Raw genomic sequence first — 18,837 nt, 5'->3', positions numbered from 1 at the left:
TGGTTCTAAATAGTCAACAATCCAATAATATTTTTGTATTTTATTTTTCAGGTATTGCATTCTCAGAGTATTGGGCTGCCGCCAACATGTCCGTGGGTACTGATGAAGAAGGATGGTGCAGTCATCACAGCTAACTGCAACTGCAAGGCTGGTTTGGGATCAACATGTACCCATGTTGCATCTCTCCTTTTCTACATAGAAACATCTATACGGATACGTGATGCCAAGACAGTTACCCAGGAAAAGGCGTCCCCTCTCAAAAGAAACAGAAGTACTAATCAATCTGAATGACAGTGTATATATTTATTTGATTGAACTTGTTTCTTTTACATCAAATCTATATAAAGAACATGTAAGTACACGGCACCTCTGTTGTTTCCCCGACTCAGACTGCAAGGAATCTGGGTGTGATCCTAGATAACAACCTGTCCTTCACTGCAAACATAGCTGCTACAACCCGCTGCTGCAGATACACGCTTTACAACATCAGGAGGATACGTCCCCAGCTGACCCAGAAAGCCACGCAGGTTCTGGTCCAGGCGCTCGTCATCTCACGCCTAGACTACTGCAACTCCCTCCTGGCTGGTCTACCTGCATGTGCCATCCGACCTCTGCAGCTCATCCAGAATGCAGCGGCTCGTCTGGTCTTCAACCTTCCTAAATTCTCCCACACCACGCCGCTCCTCCGCTGCCTTCACTGGCTTCCGGTATCTGCTAGAATCCACTTCAAGACAATGGTACTTGCGTACCATGCTGCGAATGGATCTGGCCCTTCCTACATCCAGGACATGGTTAAACCGTACACCCCAGCGCGTGCACTACGCTCTGCATCAGCCAAACGGCTCGCTGCACCCTCGCTGCGAGGGGGACCCAAGTTCCCATCAGCAAAAACACGTGGGTTTGCTATCCTGGCTCCAAAATTGTTGAATGAGCTCCCCATTGAAATCAGGACAGCAGATAGCTTACACACCTTCCAGACTGAAAACTCATCTCTTTCGACTCCACTTCGAGCGATAGAACTATTAACAAAGCACTTATATACTAATAAAGGACTGGCTTACCTAAAGCCAGTTGAGTAGCACTTGAAATGTTTTGCTCTATGAAACCTGATGTACTTATATGACTCTGTTTTCTTCAAGGTTGTGTCTTGTTGGTCGAACGCACTTATTGTACGTCGCTTTGGATAAAAGCGTCAGCTAAATGCAATGTAATGTGATGTAAGTGTAACAATCAAAACAAGTTGTGCACACTAAAATGACACAAAAATCATCATTATTTAAACTGACACTCAAAGAGCAAAACCTCAGCTCAAATATCCAAAACTCTAAACACATGTTCAGCTCTGCACCCAATTTGCAATTCAACTTTCCACTTTTTGAAAAGTAAAAGTATAACAACAGTATATTTGTGTTTCTGCACATATTTTGGAGACTTGAACAATCTTTATTTGCAGAATTCTCTATATCAAACGCCATAAAACAGTGTGCTTGAGCACGATGGTGTGTAGTTGGTTTTACAAAATGTATTGTACTATGAATGAAGTGTGTGCCATTTGGTGCAAAAGTTTGGTTTTGGTAAGTGTTTCTGTAGTTCTGGGTGCAGTGCTTAAGTCTACAGTATATATGAGGTGTTTTGCACTTTGTGTGTATGGTTTTGTGAATTGTGTTTAGTGTTTTGAGAAAATAAGCCCTGCTTTCAAAAAATGTGTTTTAGCATTGAAAAAAACTGTAATATGAACACAATGTTAATCTATCTCTGTTATGTGAGGTGATCTCTGCAGCTTACAGTTAAAGAAGCATGTACTTGTTTTTCAATGGGTATATTGGAAACCTGTGATAAATATAATACTTTGCCCTTTCAATTGTTTTTTTCAAAATGTATTTACCCAAGCTTAATCAGTCTGAGTTGCAGTGCCAGTCTCTGGTTTAATCAGTCCTTCTTCTTCCCCAGTGGCTTCCAGGACTGGTGTGGGCTCTTCTAAAGATGGTATATCAGATACCATGCTGTAGAGATCAAGTAGTGCGATGGATGACCTTTTTCTGGTGCGTAAACTTATAACTGGCATGTGTAGCAGGGGAAGGTGCTGTAATTTTCTCGTGGCCCAATTTGACAGACGGTGCCCAGTCAGGATGATTTTTGTCAAAAAGTGCCACTTGTAGGTCAGTTATATCCTGAGTGAACTATTAATTAATACAAATTTGACCTCTTTTGACAGGACAAGTCAGACTTTAGATATATTTAAAATGCTGGTGTCAAGACATTGGAACATGACAAATAATTGAGGAAACCAAAAGCCTCTGAAAAGGTGCCAGGGACTGTACAGCCTTTACTGTTTACATATAATCAAATGGCCAGTAGGGGGAGGAATTACTTTAAATTACAGTTAAACGAAGCACTGCAGGGGATTGACAGACTGGTGTGAAGATGACCAAGGGATGACTTTACTTTGTAGATACTCCACAATCTGATATGTCGATCGATGACAGACTCCAGGATTCCTATTTCCTTGTTAAGATCCATGTCTTAGTACGTGGGTTATATGTTCATTTTGAATGTTTGTATGTAAAACCCGACACTTACCTGATGTGAAATTATCCCCACAAACGCGAGTATAGTTGTGGTTGGATGGTTTGAGATCCTCCCGAAAGTTCATGTGTTGCTTCACCCTGGTGTGTTATAATAACCGCCGGCAGCCTGTAAAATGACTTCGGCCCCCTGTTTCGAACACCTCTGTTGCTGCAGCCAACAATGGCACAGAAGTTAACCATTGTATGTCCGGTAAAAAACAAACATTGAACAGGTATGACTTATTACGGTGTCTGTTTTGGTACTCCAGTATGGCCGTTGCGCTGACCGTGACGTCATATGCAAAGCCTCTATATTGGGTACAGTACAGTACAGCTCAAAACATACAATTGTTAAGGGGATGCAGACCAGAGAAAGACTTTCGTCTTGTTTACATCAGGGTCCCGGTCTTGCTGGCGAAACTGAAACAGACACAGACAGACAGAGAGGGCGGGACACGGGGGAACGGCAGTGGTTGAAACAAAGCGGTATGTTTTGACTGGCACTAACGGTCGAGGAGTGAAGATCAGTTGAATGTTTCTGTGACTCCGCCCAGCGGCTGCTCTTCTGAGAGGCACCGCTCTGACAGCTCTGACAGTTCTATTTCGTATAGAGAGGCGAAGTCACGCCCATCTACTTCCGGTCCATGGGACCCCGGAAGCGAAAAATTATACATTGAATTCAATGGAGAGAGAAAACGTATCTTTTGATCCCGTTTGAATTGTGCCACACATATGATGTTTGTCAATCTTAAACAATCATTTCCATGTCAAAAAAGTCACATTTTGTCGTAAAACTGTTGAAATATAAGACTATGAAAAATACGCGACTACAAAGACTACAAATCCCAAATCCCATTCTGGGTCGCGTAAGTGATGTCACCGGCGATAATGCTCCAAGTGGTTGGTTCACTTTTACAAGATGCCTGTGTGCTTTGTACCAGGTTGTAATCACAAAAGTGATCATACCACTTGCTCGTTCTATCGCTTCCCGTCTGATGATAGGACCAGGAGTCGCTGGATCAGACATATCAGGTAATATCATAGGTAATATACATGTTGTGCATGGAACATAGTCAAGTTAGCTACCTAGCTAGTAGCGACGAGTAGCGAGCACGTTAGTTAGCATTACATTACTTAGCCTTGTCATTTTTAGTAGACTTACCATGAAGTTATTATTTTATTACATGAAGTAAACCAAAATGTTAAACAGTAAGAGTAGTCATGATGGTAAGTATTTCGTGAAACATTTGAAGAGTAGCCTACTGCGCCCTCCACCGTGTGCTAAGGAAGCAGTTCAGGGAGAGTCGAAGGTAGGCAGGGAGCTTTGCATGACATTCTTCTGGACGTGTTTCATTGTGATGACAGTGAGAGTGAGTCAATCTGTTTGTTGGAAAGACAGTCGTTGTGTGCTTACTGAGAGAAAATTGTTAGAAGAGATAATTATTCAAAGTGTTGTTACTTTAAACTAAGTGTTGTTACTTTAAACTAAGTGTTGTTACTTTAAACTAAGTGTTGTTACTGACCTTTTTCTCTTTTATTTTCTTTACCTCACCTGTAACTGCTGAGACGTTGAGGAACATGCACACTGACCTGCTCTGGCAACCTGATTTCCACTGTACGTAATAGTATTTGGTTATGGTATATTATTTATATACATCAAACCCCAGTGAGATGATAGTGAACTGTTCATGAACTTGTCATGAGAAGTTCATGGAAATTCCGTGAACCATATTCATGAACAGCTCATAAACAGCTCATAACAAAGTTGATGAACTGTTCATGAAAGTTCCATGAACATTAAATGGCACTAGGGCAGTTCATGAAATACTCATGAAACTCCTGTGCTGGAATGGTTCATGAACAATTCATGGAATATGGTTTTAGGCAGGTTCATGAACAATTCATGAAATGGAGTTTTCAGTGAGTGTAGGGATATTCAGTATTCAACCAAGAACATTTCAAGAATTGTTCATGAATTAACCATGGTTCATGAACATATCAAGAACTGTTCATAACAACTTCATGAACAGTTCATACCCAGTCACTGAATATAATTCAATGGCTGGCTATGAACTGTTCATGTACATGAACTGTTCATGAACCATTGACTGTGGGTCAATTGGCAACCATAGAAAACAACAATTATGTCAATCACAATGGAACTTTATTCAAATTAACAAACATACAAACATACATGTATACAGGTGGAGCACTACAATTAATCCTATCACTATTTGAAGCACAGTTCTTGACACTGAGCTGCACACATTTGTTTGTTACGGGTCCCAAAAGCTTGGGTACCACAGCAACAATAAATGATTTCTGTAGAAAACAGAAAAGTGCAGCAGCAATAATTATACACAGGATCCGGTTGATCGTCTGGATTGCTTCTTATTCAAAATTCAAAGTACACAGTTACATTCAAATAGCTGTACTTTACAAACATCACATTTCTCCATTTAAGTTATCCGTCTGTCACAGTCCATTACTGTATCTCAAGGAGAAATTCAACATAGTCAATATAAACACATAACGCTATCAAATAATACTTTCTATCAATATATCTATCTTTACCAAATATAACATATTATGGAGATCACAAAAATACACTGTCAATGTTAATAAACAAAAAACAAGGCAATGTGCCTGCAAGACTTCACTCAAGTAAACAAAACATATTAGACCGTGCGCAGCAGCTAACCTGCCTGCGAGCCTTCGCTCAGGTCACATTTACCCAGGCGCGGCTGAAGCCCGCGAAAATGGCATCTATTGTTGCCGACAGTTTAGTATTTTTAAAATACCGTTACTATGTCAAACATGCTCAAAACTTTCTGACACACTCTCCTAAACATCTCCAACATCATATATAATTCACACAGGTTAACATCGATCATTTTCATCATGTACTGACCTGTAGAAAACAGAAAAGTGCAGCAGCAATAATTATACACAGGATCCGGTTGATCGTCTGGATTGCTTCTGACTGGAGGGGCGGAAGTGTCCCCCCTAAGATAACCCATATGTCACCGCTCACCTGCCAAAGGTTCCACCTTGGCGCTACTTACTCGTACTGCTTCTCAAACAGTACAGATAAACCATAAAATGATATGAATGTCACCAAAATAAATACAGATAATGTTCAGTTTCAAATGCATTATTGTTTTGTTTTAAGATTAAAAGTTTTAAAAAATAAAGAAATGTTCAAATAGTAGATGAATATTCAAGAGGTCTTTAAAATCATCACACTGATCATCAAAAGTTCATAAAATGCTCATGAATATTCAAAAATATTCTGAACTTGCCACAATCATCCACAATTCATGAAATGCTCATAGTCATGAAAAGTTCATGAAATGCTCATGCAAACTTTTTGGGGTTTTAATTATAATTTTGTGATTGGCTGGATCATGAAAAGTTCATAAATTGCTCATAAAAGTCTGTCATGAGCAAAACAGGAACTTTATATGAATGAACAATGTTCATAAAAATTTCATGAACTGCTCTTTAAAATGGTTCATGAGCATTTTAAGAATTTTGGTTCATGAACATGACAAGTGAACATATAATGAGTTGTTCATGAATGTTTCATGAGTGCTCATGAACAGCTCATAAAGTCATGAACTCCATCTCGCAGGGGAAGGCACAATGCACCCCCCAGAGACACACATGTATTGAGTGTGATATTTTGCATAGGTCATGTGAAATCATCTTTACATACTAGAAAACTGTAGGAGCGGCAACTTGTTTTGAAATTGAATTTTTAATATCCGATAATAAAGTTTATCTGTTTTCTTTATTCTTCTCTCTTCCCATTTCCATACATCACCATTCTCTGTTCCTGCAGGTCCTGCTTGCTAATCAATGCTCATATTTTTTTACACAATTACAAATAAAGTCAATGTATTGTATGACATGAAGTTGTGCTTCATTCGGAGTCAATAATAAATTCATTCTGCCTTCAACTGCACAATAATTGTGGACTGCACCGACATCCATGTAGCTGCCCCCCAGTAAGATGAACCAAGCAAAGAGGGTCACCATCATGCCCAAGGACATCCAGCTGGCCCGCTGCATCCGCGGAGAGAGGGCTTAGACTGACCTGAGACCAGCACACCCAAACACAACGGCTCTTTTAAGAGCCACCTACAGTTTCAAAGAGTTGCAATCCTACGTTATTATAATGATTAAACTGGTTCATGTATCACTTAGTTTACTGAACCGTGATGAATGAAAGAAATTAGTGAGGTAGTGGTTTACTGAAGTTACAAAGACATTAATATATGAGTAACAGGTCAGTGTAAACACAAGCTTCTGTCAATTATGGATCATTCAAACTATATAAAAATATGTAATAAAGTTCTAAAACAAGTATTCGGTATATTCCTTGATAGCTTTTGGAGAAGGTTGTTTTTAAGTTTACTAAAATCTATCGTTTCAACTGTTTCACTTTATAAAAAGGGAACAGGTGAGTAGAGCATCATTGAGTTTCTTATTCTGTCAGTAAATTATCCAAATGAAATGTTTTTCATTATTTTAGTCAACCCTAAACAAATTGATTGTACCTTTTAATAATGACCTTACATGGTCGGCAAAGTTAAATTAACTTCAGAAAATCAAATCTGTTCTGAGAAAAAACTAATAAATGTTTAAAGATAGGAACTTGCCATCCCACTGAAAAACAGTCCGTAGAGATTTAAAGGCGTAGTTGTAGTTCAGTCCAATGTTTCATTTGGATTCATTTGACAACAGTCAACTATTTTCATAAAGAATATATATATTTTTCAAAGTCAACTTTATTGTCAATCTTACTCAGTTTGTGTTTATAGACAGAGAGATCAAAAAGACGTTTAAATAAAATTATACAATTTACAGATATGTATACAAATATATATATCCATACACCATCATGTATAATGATGGTGTATGATGTAGAAGGAAGTGTGGTAGATAACAAGTAAGGCCCAATCCCAAACCACTCCCTCGACCCTACCCCTCCGTGGTGGAGTGAACTCCGTCTGTAGCCACACTCGCAGCTCAACGAGGCTCCCTCCTGTCAGATGGAGGGAGTAAATACAGCAGCAAGCTTTGGGACGGCCTCCCCTCTCTCCGGCAGAAACAGGAAATGCCGTAACTGTATGTAACAACGGTTTCAAATCAGCATCTCTTAGACAAAACATGTAAATTAATAACTCAAATAAAACTCCAAACATCTTTCATTGTGTTACTTTTTTGTAAAGCTCTTTTAGTTTTAAACCTGATGTTTATAAGCTTCTTAGTTTTTGCAACAGTCTGTAAATGTACACAACTTTATAATAAAATGCACACATTTACCTTTTTCTAGAATAAACACAGGTACGATCCTAAGTTAAAACATATGAGGTTATCATGAGGTTGTTAACATCGCAGTTTATCAGTGGATGTTTGCTGGAACTACTTGTAAACAGCTTGTTTCCTGACGGACACACACAGCGTTGAGACCGGTCAGGTAGAGACCGGTCTCAAGTCAGCACCGCTGCAGACTCGTTGTTTGAGGGCTTGATAGCCCACTCCCCCTCCACACCGCTCCACACTCGTTGGTTTGGAACAGCCCTCAATATAGCGGACCCTCCGCGTGAACGCGCAAACGGAGGGGTAGGGTGTAGGGGTAGGGTGTAGGGGGCGGTTTGGGAATGGGCCTAAATATAGAGTTACATACAGATCCATGTTACAGCAAAAGATGGAATAACTAAGAAGCACGCAGTATAATAATAATTACATGCAACAATTAAATAACTGCTCAGCATCTCCACCACAATCCCAATCTGCTGTGTCCTGTTTTCCTCCCCTCTGCATAACACCCCATCACACATACGAAACACAACGCAGAGTCCGAGGGTGTTAAGAGTATGTTTATTTAAATGTCCTCCTCTCTACTGGCCAACACAGGGAGCATATGCTGGGTGTAGAATTTTTCCAGGAGGAGGAGATTTCCATGCCATGCAGGGTCTTTGGGGATGGGGATGATGATCGCCTCCTTCGTGGTCCACACAACAAAGTAGCAGAGACTCCGGTCTGTGATATGCAGCTGCCCTTGGACCTGGTGCCAGTATAGGTGATTCTCCTTGAGAATATATGACCCACCCTCCTCACGAAGACAGAAGGATGGTAACTGGACTGCCTCCGTGATGCTCATGTTCCTCTGGCTGTGTGGACACTTCACCTCCAGCAGGGCAGATGGCTGCACAAGTCCATCGGGTGATGCTCCCAAAACACCCGACTCACTCACAAAGAGACCAGACTCGATTCGAACACTGTCACTTGATAGGCCTCCACAAAAGCCTTCACCCCTTCGGCCTCGTTTACAACCCCCCAGTTGACAGTTGGCGATGTCTCTGGCCAGTGGGTTGTATGTCTCCTCTCGCTGTTGGTAAAGTTGAGACACCGACTGGACTACTTTTTAAGTGCCAGGCTTCCTCCACTGGCACTCAACATCTGTGGAGCTGATCTGCCACATGGCAAATATTGCCAATGCTGCAGCGTGGCTGCATTTGTACATCCCCTGTGCACAATCACAGACAGCGCTCTGCATCGCGCCATCGTCTCCCATGCAGATCTGTAAAAATAAAGTAAGTACCATTTGTTAGCATGCTATAATAGATTGAATGAGCAATAATACAAGCTGTATTATGTTGCTTATTGTATTGTGTTACTCTGAGAGCGAACGCTGGCGCACTTAGCTGCCGCTGCTCTCCAGCTACTTTTAGTTTTATGTAGCCTAATGCAACTGTTATCACTCACTTTGATGACTTTGGCCATTATAATATGATCTGGATGTATCTGCCCAACGATCGAATTAACCGGTGTACGTATATGCAGTGTGTGTGTATTTTGGACTAACATCAACCCTACCTGCTGTGTGTCGGGGCCACCACCCCTCACCTGGCTGCTTCCGTGGCGTGAGGCCCATCCTCTAGCCAAACATCACCGACAACTATGTGGATCAACGAGCTGTTTGTGTGGTCTGTTCTCATTTGGACTGCCCTGTCGTTCAACCTAGCGACAGCGGCACTCCAATACACAGCTGCTGAGCTCCTCCGACTACGATTCCACCTGCCTGACACATCACAGGCATTGCACCTCTTTCTGGACATCGCTCGTCATCCCCGTCGGAAATATATCCACCGTGGTTCCCGGCGAAGGTTTTACATCGATGACTCCAAACCCATACAATCCATCTGGTCTTCAACTCGACAACACCCAAGAAACTCCGCACGCAAAGTTGACCACACTGTCTTAGCCAGCTTAGCCAGGTCGGCTAACGTTAGTGCTAAACATAAACACGACCACACTGATGTCAACTTTGCACTATTCAATATCCGTTCTCTTACGACCAAGGGTCCTCTTCTCCAAGATCTCCTGACTGATCGTAAGTTTGATTTTCTATGTTTGACAGAAACGTGGCAACAACCTAATGACTTTTCACAGCTGAATGAATCTACTCCTCCTGGGTTTGTTTACATCTGTCAACCCCGTGCCACCGGCAGAGGGGGAGGTCTCGCGATGATTTACCGCGAGAGTTTGAAAGTCTCGTCTGTATCTGTGCCTATTCACGGCTCATTTGAATCAATTGCCTTACAACTCAATGGGCCTATCCCTACCATAGTTGCAAGCGTCTACCGTCCACCTAAGCTTAATAATAAATTCATAAACGAATTTGCTGCTTTCCTCACACATCTCTGCTCACTCTCACCTAACATAATAGTGCTGGGAGATTTTAATATACATATGGATACTGTCAACAATGCTCTCACAAAGGACTTCACATCTTGCCTGGAGAGTTTTGGATTACAGCAACATATCGATTTTCCGACTCATTCCAAAGGACATATTCTGGACTTGATCTGCTGTTCTGGTGTCACTCCTCTTAAATGTACTGCAACTGATCTTCCCATTTCGGATCACTCATTAATATCCTTTACTGTCACCTTAACACTGTCCAAACCAAATTTGTCACGTGTTATTTCCTTCCGCAACATCAAGGATATTAATGTAACTACACTCTCCAGTGGCATTGACAACCTCCCCAGCATAAATTGTTCATCCCCGCCTGATGAACTGGTTTCTCATTACAATAACAATCTTCATAAACTGCTCAATACCCTGGCTCCTTTAAAAACCCGGTCTGTTTCCTTCACCCATTCTGCTCCATGGTTTACACCTGAACTACGCCAACTCAAAACAAAAGGCCGTCGATTGGAACGCCTCTGCAAAAAAACTGGACTTGTCGTTCACAAAGAGATGTACAATAACCACATTCTCCACTACAAGGACACTCTCTCTACAGCCAAATCATCATACTACGCAGTTCTCATCAGCTCTGGCGAAGGGAACACAAGGGTCCTGTTCTCTACAGTGAAGAACATTCTACGACCACCGGACTCTCTTGCACCTCATCAGTATTCAACTGCCTACTGTAACTCCCTCATGTCATTTTTTAATGACAAAATAGAAAACATTCACCAGCAACTAACTCCTAACACCACCTGCAGTATATCTCTCCCTGTTTTCACCGACCATCTCTCTCATTCTCTTTCAAGTTTCACACTTCCCTCTGCTGTTGTAATATCTGACCTCATCAGTAAATCCAAGCCATCTACCTGTCAGTTAGACCCTCTTCCTACCCCCCTGGTAAAAGCCTGTCTACCTTCATTGTCCTCCCTTATTACTGTCATCATACATTCCTCCCTCACCTCTGGTCTTGTTCCCTCACTTTTCAAATCAGCCGCCATCACGCCCATACTGAAGAAACCTGGTGCAGACCCCAACAACTTTAATAACTACCGTCCCATATCTAACCTACCATTTCTCTCAAAAATCCTGGAAAAAACTGTTGCATCCCAAATCGATACCCACTTGTCTGACAATAACCTGTATGAACAATTTCAATCTGGTTTCCGCCCCCATCACAGCACAGAAACAGCACTGGTGAAAATCACTAACGACCTCCTCATGGCAGCTGACTCCGGACTACTAACTATCCTCATCCTCCTTGATCTTAGTGCAGCTTTTGACACCATTTCCCACAGCATCCTCATTGACAGACTGACCTCCATCGGGATCACTGACACACCCCTCCTCTGGTTTAAATCATATCTCTCTGGCCGCACTCAGTTCATCCAACTCAAAACCTTCAAATCACAGCCACTTCCAGTCACAACCGGTGTTCCCCAGGGCTCTATCCTGGGACCTCTTCTTTTTATCATCTATTTACTTCCTCTTGGCAATATCTTCCGTAAACACAACATCCACTTTCATTGTTACGCGGATGACACCCAGCTCTACTTGTCCTCCAAACCAACCACCATCCTCCCTCCATCCTCCCTGTCTGACTGCTTACAGGACATCAAATCCTGGTTTTCCTCTAACTTTCTCAAACTTAACGACAGTAAAACCGAGGTTCTCCTCATTGGCTCAAAATCCACCCTAACCAAACCTGACAGTTTCTCAATTACTATAGACAACTCTTCAGTCTCCCCCTCCCCTCAGGTTAAGAGTCTGGGTGTCATCCTCGACGGCACACTTTCATTCAAATCTCACATCAGTAATATCACTCGGTCTGCCTATTTCCATCTACGCAACATCAACCGCCTCCGGCCGTCCCTTAACCCTAAGACCACCGCCATTCTTGTTCACACCCTGGTCACTTCCCGCATCGACTACTGCAACTCCCTTCTCTTTGGTCTCCCTCTCAAATCCATCCACAGACTTCAACTGGTTCAGAACTCTGCCGCCCGCATCATCACCAGAACCCCCTCCATTAACCACATCACTCCTGTTCTTCAGCAACTTCACTGGCTCCCCGTCAAATCCCGTATCGTTTTTAAGATTCTGCTCCTCGCCTTTAAGGCCATCCATAACCTCACTCCTCTGTACCTCTCCGACCTCCTGCACATCAACACACCCATCCGCACTCTCAGGTCTTCTGCTTCCCTCAGCCTCACTGCACCCCCCTTCCGTTTAACCACCATGGGGTCTAGAGCCTTCAGCCGCTCTGCACCCCGCCTCTGGAACTCCCTCCCACCTGACATCCGCAACACTGACTCTCTCCCCATTTTGAAATCACGCCTCAAAACATATCTCTTCACACTCGCATATCCACCCTGATCATTATCCATCACACATCCTCTGTTTTATTTATTTGATTTGTTGCATTGTCTTGTTTATGTTTCTTATGCTGGTGTTAGGTATTGTGTATCTTGTTTTTTTATGTGTTTGTACGGCGACCTTGAGAGCCTTGAAAGGCGCCTATATAAAATAAATGAATTATTATTATTATTATTAAGGATGGTCCGGATCTGGGGGTGGGAGGGTTTATTTTTCCATAGTTTTGTCCTCTTGTCTGATTGTTGTTATTGTTTGTTTTTTCTGTATTTTTTGTAATTTGTGCTGTATTGGTTGTGATTGTACATTGTATTTTTCTAAATGTGTATGAATACATTTTTGAAAAACATTTGATCAACAATAAAAAAGGATTTGGTCAGGATCTAGACTCAGTGTGTAGTTTATTAATTAATCAATGCTCTCTACATTAGGAAAACACATACCAGTGTACCAGAGGGAGTCACACACAGCTGTGCCTAGATAACCAAAATCCTTGAATCTACACACAGCAAATAAACTCAAATGACACAACGAGAAAAAGGAGATCACACATACAGTATAGTCGATATAAAACTGGCCGCTTCAATCTGAAGAGCAACTAAAACAAAACACGGGAGTGTACCTTGTTCTTGTGAACACTAATGTTATCCACAGCATACACAGAGACCACGAATTTCTTAAGGAGAAAACTAGTTACTAAAACAAAACACGTTAGTGTACCTTGTTAGCTAATGTTAGCTAGCTGACATTAACGTTACACATTGCACTCATATTACTCACCGAAACCTTGTAAAGCCGGTCCCGCTGCTCTTACAGAACCGACTAACTCCCCTTTCGTGTATGTACAGCTCTCAACGCCCAGACTTGTAGTGATGTTCACCTCGTTTTATACTTTTCGCCTCATTCTGAAAGAAACAGGTGATATTTGCTAACGTGACGGCCGTCTTTGTGATGGTGACGCGTTTTGTGCGAGACCAGAGACCTGTAGTTCACTGAGCGGTTTCACACAAAAAAATGTGTAACTTCACAGTTTTACGACACATTTTTATTTTGTTGACTTGTAAAATGTTCTTTTAAATTGACAAACATCATATGTGTCATTCGTGGCACAATTCAAACGGGATCAAAAGATAACCTTTCTCTCTCCATTGACTTCAATGTATAATTTTCCGCTTCCGGGGTCCCATGGAGGCTCCCGGAAGGGGAGGGACTTCGCCTCTCGGCCCTGGCAGCGGAACGCGGAATGGGGCGGGGTCGGATGTGGGCGGGGCTGGACGTCCGATGGGCGGGGTGTATGGATATCCTAATGACACAAACAGCATCATCTGCTGGACAACTACAATAAGTACAAATACAAATCTGCACTCGACTAAATATAATTTAAAAACTAAATATAAAAACTTCATACTAATTAAATGCATGAATGTATTTAAATATGTGGTATACAAAGTCATATTTTCTATATTAGTGTATTTAAGTTCATTATTTAATATTTGTTTTAATTGATATATTAGTGTATTTAAGTATATTATTTAATATTTGTTTTAATTGATTATTCATTTAGTCAGTTCTGTGCATACTCATATCTAGTCCATATATTTCAAATGATACATTGCACTGCATTTCATAGAATGATAGAAAAAGCATTTATTATTTACAACATTTATCATATAACAGAACAATCATTAAGATAACAGAACCGAAAAAGCAAATACAGTAAAACCAAGTATACAAAAAACAAATCTATACAACAGTGAAAGGCTTTGCTGATGCAAACATTCAACCGCGCTCTTCAAAACAGGCATGAACCTTAAGGTTTTCTTTGTCAATGCACTGCTCAAAAAACATTAAATAGTCCGACTCAAATTTGAACCTGAACATACATGGGTCCATCCTGTCTTCCCAGCTGTCTTCGTCCCGCAGGTTGCTGGCTTCACCAAGGTTATGGAGAGCTGCTTCTCTGTCCAGTGGGGCCATGGAAAGAATTTGTGGCAGGATGACTTTATCTCCCATATTCTTTGCAGAGCATGCACCACTGAGATGCCGCCATAGCACTACTTATAAAGGGGTGCTTCTCCTACAGCAGTGGTTCTCAAACTTTTTCTGTCATTCCCCCCTTTGAACAGGTGGGCCTTTTCAAGCCCCACCTGTTCCTCTTAAGCTTAATTTTTCAAGCTTAAAATTGTCAAAAGTATCGTTCTATAACAGGGGTCTCCAACCTTTTTTAGGATGAGAGCTACTTTCAAAAACTAAAACGAAAAAAAGAGCTACTTTTACTCATCTTTTTAGTATTTTTGCAGTGTATATATTTAGCACATTTTAACATTATTATATGCTACCTTTAACCTTTGAGTGCTGTTTGGGTCTGTGGGACCCGTTTTCAGTGTTTACTAAAATAAAATGTATGCAATTTAATTATTTTAACCTGCTTTATTTGGTGTTGGACGTCACATCCTCTAGGGTCCGGGGGCAGGCACCCCCAGGAAGATTTTTTTTTAAATGTTGAAGTTAAATGCATCAATCTGGTGCACTTTGAGCCAGGGCTGCTCAATTAATCGTATTTTAAATCGCAATTACGATTTTGGCTTGCAACGATTATGAAAACATAATCGAAATAAAACGATTTTTTTTATTTTTAAATAGGGTTTTCAGTTGAATTATACTTAAAGTTCAGGGTAATCAACTGTTAAAAACATACTTTTCAAATTATTTTCTTCAATAAATTAATGCTTTCAAAGTAAATAGTTAATCGTTTTTAATAATTGTGATATCAATTATTGACCCAAATAATCGAGATTATGATTTTTGCCATAATCGAGCAGCCCTACTTTGAGCCCAACATGAATTTATGGATACAGCTCTCAACACTCAGATGAAAGGGAGCTGTATACTTTTAAATAATCCAAACATCTTTAGAATATGATCACAACAAATCATTTAAACTTTTTATTTTTATTTATTTTGTATTTCGCGACCCACATATCACATCTCTGCGCCCCACCAGTGGGGCGTGCCCCACACTTTGAGAAACGCTGTCCTACAGGAAGAAGATACATAGTTTATGCATTGCTACTACACTGTACATTTACTATTCTTATAGTGCTGCTGCTGATTTGCAACAAGATGCTTTGAATGTGTAATTATGACGCACAAAAACTTGCACATGCAACACTATCTAAATCAGTGGTACAAAATATTTTCAGCCATTTTCTACCAGTCGCTGCAGAAGAACAGAAGGAAGTGCTGTGAATTTCATGTAAGGTATAACAGATAGCATATCACGTACTCCATCCTCCTCTTCAGAGCTGACAAGAATTTCTGCAGCCGTCTTTGCCAGTGGGTCCTTTTTCTGGAAGACACCAGATAAAAGGAATTACTACTGCATGGTAAAACAGTTGTACTTGCATCATGACACATTGCCCCCTTGAATAAGAGGTGGAAGCAACAAACTGTATGGCTGTGGAGCACATCCATGGAGATTTTAAGTAGTAAATTACAGTCTACATACCCATCCAAAGTCGCTGCAGAATGCCATTTCCTTTACGACTTTACTTCTTTTGGGTGGGTCATCATGATTACTTACCCTGGGACTGTCTTCGCAGTCTTATCTCTCCAGTCGTCTTTTGGTTGATCTTCTGCCTTCGAATCTATCAGTGACAACAAGTGATATGGGAATTGTTAATAAACATAACTGGTTTATTGTTTAATTTCATTTTAATTTATCATAAGACATAAAAACAATACAATAAAAGATTCAAGATGACACATGCAAAAAATGTGTCGCGGTAAGAATACTTACGTCACGGGGAAGTTGTCAATGAGTAGCATGCACCACCATCTCCTTAAATGCTCCATGTCCAACTGTGCAAAAAAAAGATGCATATTAAAATGAAAAGGGAACACCACAAGGACTGATCAAAAGTGTATCTCTGTGGCCTACCTCACTGAAATCAAAAGCTGACTCCATCACAAAGTAGAGGGCATACTGTTCAAGAGTAAACAAAACATTACACACTAATTGCAAAACTGTAAAGAAAAGATTGATAAATTCATCAGATGAGCCATACCATGAGCACAAACACCCCACAGTTGTTGGAGGCCCGTTGTCTTGGTATGCCCTATTTCATGAAGAAGGTGAGATTCTATACACATATACACACACACACACACACACACAGTGTAGGAATCCAGGAATCAAACTCAATTAGTGTGCATCATAATTACTAACTTCCTCCAAGTTTACAGTAAAACAAACTGGTGGTGTGACCAATGGCCATTTACAATTATTAATACTATTATTAGTAATCATAGAAAGCTCAGAGAAAGGAGTATGAATGTAAGGTTTCCCCACTGACACAGAGAGGAGGAAAGAATGTCTGGCTCAAGTCAGCAGGAGCAATTTAACTATCACAAAAGACAACAACAGCAACAACATATGTGAGGTAATCATATTTTACACAAAACGAAGACACCATTGGGAAGCTTAATATCTGTTTAATCAAAATAAGGAACAGGGAGAGGCTTGTAAAACTCTGGGAGTTGAGACTCAGGTGCAGGGTGAGGGTCTCATTGCAGGTCTTCAGGCTCCATTGAATCCCCCTGGGGTTCTTGTGCTGAAAGAGGAAGACAGGAGAAAGGGTTAGATACATCTAGTATCACTTAAAGGAGACCTATCATGCTATATTTAAATGATATAGTGTATGACCATACACTAAGGTATAAGGTATATTTATACATTTTATTTTTCAAAATACCAAACAGATCATTTTTTAGCCATGCCTCGTTTTGCTCATTTTCGCTCTTTTCCAAGCCTGTCTTTGAAAATTCTGAGCAGCAGCTGACCACGCCCCCCTGCAGAAGAGCGGGGCATGAGCCGGTGAGAGTCACGTTAACATGCTTGCTGTGATTACGAGTGTGGAATAAACATGTCATCTCAGAGCAATGCATGTGTTCAAGCATATTATCAATTTGATCCAGAGACTGACCCTGAAGCAGCGGAGGTTTTTGTGGAGGTGCAAAGATCTCGGTTGCAGCAGGACGTTTCTGAATGGTTAGTTGACAAGCTGTTGTCCCTATTTATTTTACTCTGTTACGATGATTGCTACTTATTCCGTTCATATTTTGGCTAATTAGCAAGAATGCTATGTGTACAGTTTATAACTTAGAGCTTGTAACGCAAAAACAGCGATACATATATATATTTATAAAGGGAGACATTCATATTTTCAGCATATATACAATGGCCTCATTGCGTGTATTAATAGTTTACAGCCCTTTTCTTCCAACATCGTGCAACAACCGTTGGAAAGTTCAATAACTTAGGGTGATAAAAAGTATAACTCCAACAACACCTCAGTTGTCAGCAATGTGTGTAGTTTCATGTGTTTTTAAAAGCTCAGTTATTGACTTCTTTCTACAGGTGTACATGTGCAAATTGCGCCACGATGCCTTCTGAACCGGAGAATGTGTGCTGCATGGCGATACCACAGGTAACATTTTTGATAGCTTCACTAAGTTGTCTGTTTAGAGAATACATTTTTAACATGTCATTCAATATGTTTATCACACTAGGTGTCAAGACGGATGCAGGAACTTGAGGACTCTGTAACCTGTGGTGGACCATCCTGGATTGGAGCCTGTGTGCCTGAATGTGTTCTCCCTGCAGAATGCATTTAATATTTACAGAGCTGAACATGGTGGACTACAGTTGAGGCAAATAGAGCAGTGAGTGGTTTGTTTGTTTTGACTGAAATTGTAAAACGAATGCTAATATTGTTCATGGAAATAAATACTGGTGTATATGGCTTTATGCAATCTTTCATTGTACATGTACTATTATATATATATATATATTATTACACAGCAATGGCATAACACACCCATGTGTACGACAAAAAAAGTCCACACACAACCTTATGCTTTTGAAATCAGAATATTCTTTACCCATCCAAACATAAATAATCACGACACATTTGATATCAACTCGGAACTTTATTGTCAAAATCAACGGTTCTTTGAACCCATAAAAAAAACGAAATGTACTTGTATTTTGTATAAATTACACTAAATATTTTTTTTAATGATTTCAGGCGTCACAGGTATCTAGCCTACAGAAGCTTTGTGAGCTGGT

The 18,837-nt window shown here is 40.7% G+C and overlaps 1 long non-coding RNA gene across 2 annotated transcripts; it reads right to left on the bottom strand.

Annotated features, from left to right (window-relative positions):
- Window positions 1–15,733: 15,733 nt before the first annotated feature.
- LOC117540038 lies at window positions 15,734–16,867 on the bottom strand. Of its 2 annotated transcripts, XR_004568106.1 has the most exons (5): window positions 16,775–16,867; window positions 16,648–16,692; window positions 16,507–16,568; window positions 16,291–16,354; window positions 15,734–16,056 (listed from the first exon to the last, which is right to left on the bottom strand). It is a non-coding gene; the product is annotated as an uncharacterized LOC117540038 (long non-coding RNA). The 2 variants fall into 2 exon arrangements; XR_004568105.1 differs by having other exon boundaries at window positions 15,734–16,354.
- Window positions 16,868–18,837: the final 1,970 nt, after the last annotated feature.

This window comes from Gymnodraco acuticeps, unplaced genomic scaffold (assembly GCF_902827175.1).
Source record: "Gymnodraco acuticeps unplaced genomic scaffold, fGymAcu1.1, whole genome shotgun sequence".
NCBI classification, from domain to species: Eukaryota; Metazoa; Chordata; class Actinopteri; order Perciformes; family Bathydraconidae; genus Gymnodraco; species Gymnodraco acuticeps.
This window is presented reverse-complemented; position numbering and strand designations above follow the sequence as displayed.